This window comes from Solanum tuberosum, unplaced genomic scaffold (assembly GCF_000226075.1).
Source record: "Solanum tuberosum cultivar DM 1-3 516 R44 unplaced genomic scaffold, SolTub_3.0 scf00910, whole genome shotgun sequence".
Taxonomy (NCBI): domain Eukaryota; kingdom Viridiplantae; phylum Streptophyta; class Magnoliopsida; order Solanales; family Solanaceae; genus Solanum; species Solanum tuberosum.
In genome coordinates this window covers 28505-35131 of record NW_006239816.1, presented here as the reverse complement: position 1 = coordinate 35131, position 6627 = coordinate 28505, and positions in this window count along the sequence as shown.

The window sequence follows — 6627 nt, the reverse complement described above, 5'->3', positions numbered from 1 at the left end:
TTTTTTTTTTTTGTATTCCTATGAAAAATTTCATAACATATATATTTTATTATTATTATTATTATTATTATAATTGTTACTATAATTAAATGTGGAGAGCCAAAATTGGGTGTCAACACCTGGCAGGTTGAGGCAAAACGTTGTATTATCACAATAACTCTTAAGTGATGGTTGTCGGTTAGAAAAACTCCCACAACAGTATTTTGTATTTTTATATACATAAAAAATATTTGTATTTTCATATACAAATAGAGTTCATATTGTATCTTTGCATACATACAGAGTTATTATTGTATTTCTAAATACACAGAGTTAAAACCATGTTTTAAAGCTTTTCTTTATATTGCATTTTTATACACTGCTTTATATTGAAATCAGTTCAGTTCAGTTCAGTTGAGCCAGGTAAGTTCTTCAGTTCCTTTTAAGTGTCTTGTTTTTGAATTCCCTTCGCATACTCGTACATTCAATGTACTGATGCCATTTGGCCTGCATCTTATTATGATGCGGACACAGGTAACCAGGGTCAGCATCCAGCACCTCGTTGATCCAGTTGAGCACTCAGAGTCAGTTGGTGAGCCTCCTAGCTTTCCAGAGGATCCTTTTTATTGCTTTCAGTATTTTAGTTCATTAGGATGTCGTGGGTCTTGTACCGACGTCCATCTCAGTTGTTTAGAGGCTTCATAGATAGAGTTAGTTGATGTTAGTACACGAGTCTTTACTTTTCCTTTTCAGTTAAGTTAAGACTTGAGTTGCCACTTTGGCAGTGAATGTTATTTATTACTTTCTAAGTTATTTTGAGCAGTTCAGTTTACTTGTTTTAAAAGTATTTATCTTGAGTAAAGTCTTCCGCTAAGTAAGTAAGCCAGGCCAAGGGTTCGTTTGGGGCCATCAATGGTTTTCGAGTGTCAGTCCCACCAAGGGTGTAGGCTCGGAACTTGACAGTTTACTAGTCATGTAGAATAAATATGCATGCTCCTTGTGACTTGTGAGTATATGCTTGTCCTTTATGTACTAGTTTGAGTGATTATATGTAATAATACCAGTTAATTTGTACGCCTTTTGCGTGATTGCAAAATATTGCGATGTTGATTATAATATATTTTTTGATGCATCATTCTCAAAATACTTTTAAGGATCTGAATATTAAATAAATCTATACTATAATTTTTATAGGTAGATATTTTTACACTCCTAAAGTGTGTTTTTGTATTTAATTTCCTCGAATAAGTATTTCTTTCTCAAAAAGAAAATGCATATATATATATATATATATATTCAAAAGATTAGACTCATACAAAAATTCTCTTTATGAGTTTGTTCTCGTACAAATGGTCTGTTTGTGTAACGACCCATGTGGTCGTTTTGAGTACTAGAGCTTTTTATTTTCATAAAATACTTTCCAATAGATTTTAAATGGATATTTTGGACTATTCGTAACTACAATTATGAATTTGGTGGGGTAGTTTTAATAATTAATTTAATTGGTGTTTAAAGAAGATAACATTAAAATTAGTAGAGGTCACTTTTACCACTTTTATAGTTAGTCTTAATAATAATTAGGGAGTAAATATTCTGTAGAAAGAATAAGGGTTTGAGGCGAGAAAGCAATACCTGCAGCATCTGTCAAGAAGACCGATATCCAGGTAATTAGTATCAATTCTTCTATTGCGTTACATAAATTATAATGGATTAGGGTTGCAATTAGGCTTGTGCATGCGTTACAGATGGAAAGAATGTTAGAGTTATATATGTTGAAGTTGGGGACAAGGTCTGTACGTAATAATGACCTAATGATTACTAAGGAAACTGAGGTGAAATTGTTAGTATGTTTGAGGTTAATACATTAAAATATCATTATTAGGGTGCATTTTGTATTAGAGATTATCGGTAGATAAGGTAGTATATAATTGAACTACCAGTGCCAATAGAAAAGGATATGATCCGTAAAAATTGTTATTAATTAGTGGAAGAGAGATTATCATTAAATAATAGGTGACACTGAAATTGAGGATTACAAGCATATATCTATACATAAACATTGATAGAGTAAAGTTGCAAATTAATTTTGCATTCACGTGATTCTTGATTGGAAAGTTCGGGATTAAAGTTATGCTAATTGCAGGAATTAAGACTTATCCTCAGGTTTGAACTTTAGGAAATTGATTATAGAATTAGGGGAATTTTGGGGTATAGGTTGGACATAGAATAATATGAGTGTTTATAGGCTTGTTAACTTACAAATTATGCATATATACTTGATAGATTGGAAAGGTTCGGAGGCATTGAGGAAAGGAAAGGCATTGGAGAAGTAGCTTGCCTGACGTCAGTTCTTCGGTAGAGGTAGGTTATGATTTATTCTATTTCGATAGTTAGACCCTTAATAGTGACTGATATGTATTGAGTGATATTGTGAAGTTCTCTATGTACTTGATTGTGTGGTTGTGTGGTTTGGTTGTGTTGTTTGTGATTGGTCTAAAATCCTGAGACCGTGAAATTTATAATCTGAAACCCTCTCTATCGAAGTGATGCATTGAATAAAGAAGGTTTGATGAAATATTGTTAATGAACTGAAAAGTGGTGATAATAAATGATAAATTAATGATATTATTGGATCGGAGTGTCACGTTTCGACACGGTATAATTGGATTGGAGTGTCACGTTCCGACACGATATTATTGGATCGGAGTGTCACGTTTCGACACGGTATAATTGGATTGGAGTGTCACGTTCCGACACGATATTATTGGATCGGAGTGTCACGTTTCGACACGGTATAATTGGATTGGAGTGTCACGTTCCGACACGATATTATTGGATCGGAGTGTCACGTTTCGACACGGTATAATTGGATTGGAGTGTCACGTTCCGACACGATATTATTGGATCGGACTATTATTCATTGTATATTAGTTTCTATTTTGGGTTGGCCGATGATATCTACTTAGTACATGTTTCCCTGTACTGAGCCCTACTTGTATTTTTCTTTGTTTTCTTTTGTGGAGTGCAACGACTGTATCAGTGACTTTGACTCTCCCTCAATGTGCTTGATATTGTGATTGATTGCGTACTTGCTTCCGTTGTCACTTGTTCATGTTGTTTGTTGCTTGCCACCCTGCTAAGTGTCATAGTTGATTTTATACTATTATTTATTACATGTTAGTTTCTATTTTGGGTTGGCCGATGATATCTACTTAGTACATGTTTCCCTGTACTGAGCCCTACTTGTATTTTTCTTTGTTTTCTTTTGTGGAGTGCAACGACTGTATCAGTGACTTTTGACTCTCCCTCAACTCTAGCTAGTCTCCAGCACATCAGGTTCCAGGGTGAGCTATTCATTCCAGCTCGTGTTGGATTCTCTTGGTCATGGCATGATGTCCTTAGTTTTTCGGACATAAGCTATTTTATTCATTTATTTTGGTGTCTTTAATACTCTTAGACTTAGTATTTTGAAGATTAGATGTCCTTGATGTGATAACTTTCAGATTTTGGGGATAATAAGTGTTAGACTTTAGAGGTTTATTTGATTGGTTACTTTAATAAGTTTTGAGCTTCCGCATTGTTGTTGTTATTCGTAGTTGAATTATTGGTTTATGTTGGGGTTTGGATTTCATGGTTCGCCCACTTAGAAGGTTAAGTGTGGGTGCCACTCACGACTCATTTTGGATCGTGACAGTTTGATTATTATTTTATAATAGAACTAGTAGATTGCGCTTCGTGCAGTTAAGAAAGATCTCATTAGATTTACAAACTAATCTTTTACAATTTCCAAAAATTTAAAATATTTTAAAATAATTTAGTAGTCTTCAAATCCAATTAATTTAATTTTGTTTAAACTTTTATCACCTAAAAGTTAGTTGTTAGAAAATAAAGTAAGTCCAAAAAAATAAAAGAGAGATCCCCTTAAATTTTAAACATTATTATTTGTGTTTTGGTGTAGTGACATTTTTTGTTGTTTAATTAAAAAGATCATATCTTAAAAAGAAAAGTAATCTACACATAATCATGATATAGTAATAATGGTTTTCAATAGTTTCATTAAATTTCTGCGGTAGTACATTTTATAATTTTGAGAAAGTTGTGTAAATATTTATTAGTTGCAAATGCTTAGAGGTTTTGCCTATTTCAAGTTCTTACATAATTCAAATTAGTTCTTATATAACTTTAAAAAAATGTTTTCCTAAAGAAGTTACAATATTTACAATAGAAATATAAATGTTAAAAATTTACATTTTAACAGAAAATACACAAATATTTTTTCTATTTGTAAGTAAACTAACGTACACATATTTCATCGTAATATTTGAGACTTTGTTCTTGCAATAAGATGTAAGAGGAGAAATGAAAAAAAAAATTGTTCAAGAATAAATCAAAACTAATTGATGGCAACAAAATAATAAAAAAATTAAAGTTTATATATTTCATCGTCAGTTAATTAAAATTTAAAAACATTTCTTGAAGTTCAAATAATCTGCAAATTACTCGTAGATCAGCAAAAAACAAAAAGAAAAAGAATGAAGAATTTGAAGTAAGCTATAAGATTATATATGTTGAATTTTCTGAAAATACAACAATGGTATGTTGATTTTTTTGAGGATACAATAATAATGTTGAATTTTGTGGAGATATAATAATGATAAGGAGACCCTTCTTTGTGTTTTTATTTATCAGAGTCTGGAGCCAAAAGGGTAAACAAATTGTCAAAACTTACAAAAGGACAATAAAATTGATTTTAGAATCTAAAAGCAACTTTTTAACGTCCAAAGTAACGTCGTCGAAATCAGGGCAATGTCAGCAAGGCGCAACCGCCATGCGTCTAACAAGACTGTTAGACTCTGACGGCCTGTGCCTTGTAAGTTGTAAGGCGCATGGAAATGTGCACCTTCCGTTTATTTTTTAAAAAAAAAAAACTATTTTTCATTCCGATTAAATTTAAAAAAGAATTATTTCATGTAGTAGTCGAATCTTTTATTGATGGTAGAATTCGTGAAACTTTTTATTACCAATTGCTTAACCATGTGTATTAATTCTTATTTACAGCAATAATTATATACAAATTTTATTGTGCTATTGAAGATTTATAAATATCTCGTTGTCAATTATGTTTCTTATTTAAAGATACATAAATTCCAAAAATGTGTTTAGAGAAACAATAAACATACAATAACTGTTATGATTTAGCTAATTATGTTACTAGTCTAATTAGTTAGTTAGTTAGTCTATTCAATTAATTAGTTAGAATAGTAAGTCAGCTGAATTCTGTTATTCTGTTATTGACAGCTCATTAGTTAGTTAGATATTTTGATTCCTTTTAGTATAAATACATTGTTTCCTCATAATGAAAATCAGTTGGTTGATTCTCTCCATACTCTCTTCTTCCCTGATTTCTCTCTACTGCATTCATGGATAAGCAGCCATGGTTATGAGCTGATTTTGACAATAACAATCAATGGAGCTGGGTAAAAGTTTTTGCATTTAGGTATGGTAAAATTAAAAATTACGAAGTTAAAGTAATTGTATGTATATATCCAGTGGAGCTGGGGTAAATAAAAAGGAAATAATATGAAGTGATTAAAGAAAATAAAATAAGTGGAGCTGGGTAGTAAAAAAAAGAAACAGTATGAAGGAATTCAATAAAATAAAATGAAGTGAAGCTTGGGTAAATAAAAAGTAAATGATATGAATTGATTAAATAAAACTAAATTAAATTAAATAAGTGGAGTTGGGTAGTAAAATAATTTTATAATGTTAATATAACATCCCTCAATACAACATAGTAAGAGAATTAAAAAAAAATTACAAGAAAAATATCATAAAAATGTTCAATCGAATGAAATAATTTTATTTTTAAAAAAAAATTCAGGGGAAGTCGCGCACTCTCATGCGCCTTACAAGGCGCAAGCTGTCTGCGCCTTGTAAGACGCAAGACGTCTGCGCCTTGTAAGGCGCATGGAAGTGAGCGTCTTGCTAATTTTAACCTGATTTGGACGCCATTAATTTGGGCATTACAATATTGCCCTTTTGATTCTAAAATCAATTTTGTTGCCCTTTTAGAATTTTTGACAATTTTTTTTTACCTTTTGACTTTGGACTTTGATTTATCATACCTCCTCTAACACTAGACGACAACTCATGATGACCACATACTCATTTTTGTTTAGCACCATCCAGGAACGAATTCATTATTGTCTTCTTCTAGTTTAGTATATTCATGGTATATATAAATTTGTATGTAAAAATTCATTAAAATTATAATAAATAATGAAAGTGAACTCATAATTTGAAAATGTGTAAAATTCATTAAAATTATAATAAACAATGAAAGTGAACTCATAACTTGAAAATATGATAAATTAGTGCTAAATCACTAATTATTAAATATGTAAAATTTAAATAATGATTTCGCCTTAATATCTCAATATCATGATATATATACCATTTGCTTTAACCCCACACACACACAAAAAAAATGAATCTTCAAAAGCACAACCTGAAAAAATATCAAAAGTTAGTACTAAAAACTTTAATTACTAAATTCATAAAATTTTAATTTTAATTTCACCTATATCTCTACATATTATATATCACTTGCTTTCGCTATAATTTAAAAAAAAAAAAAAAAAAACCAAA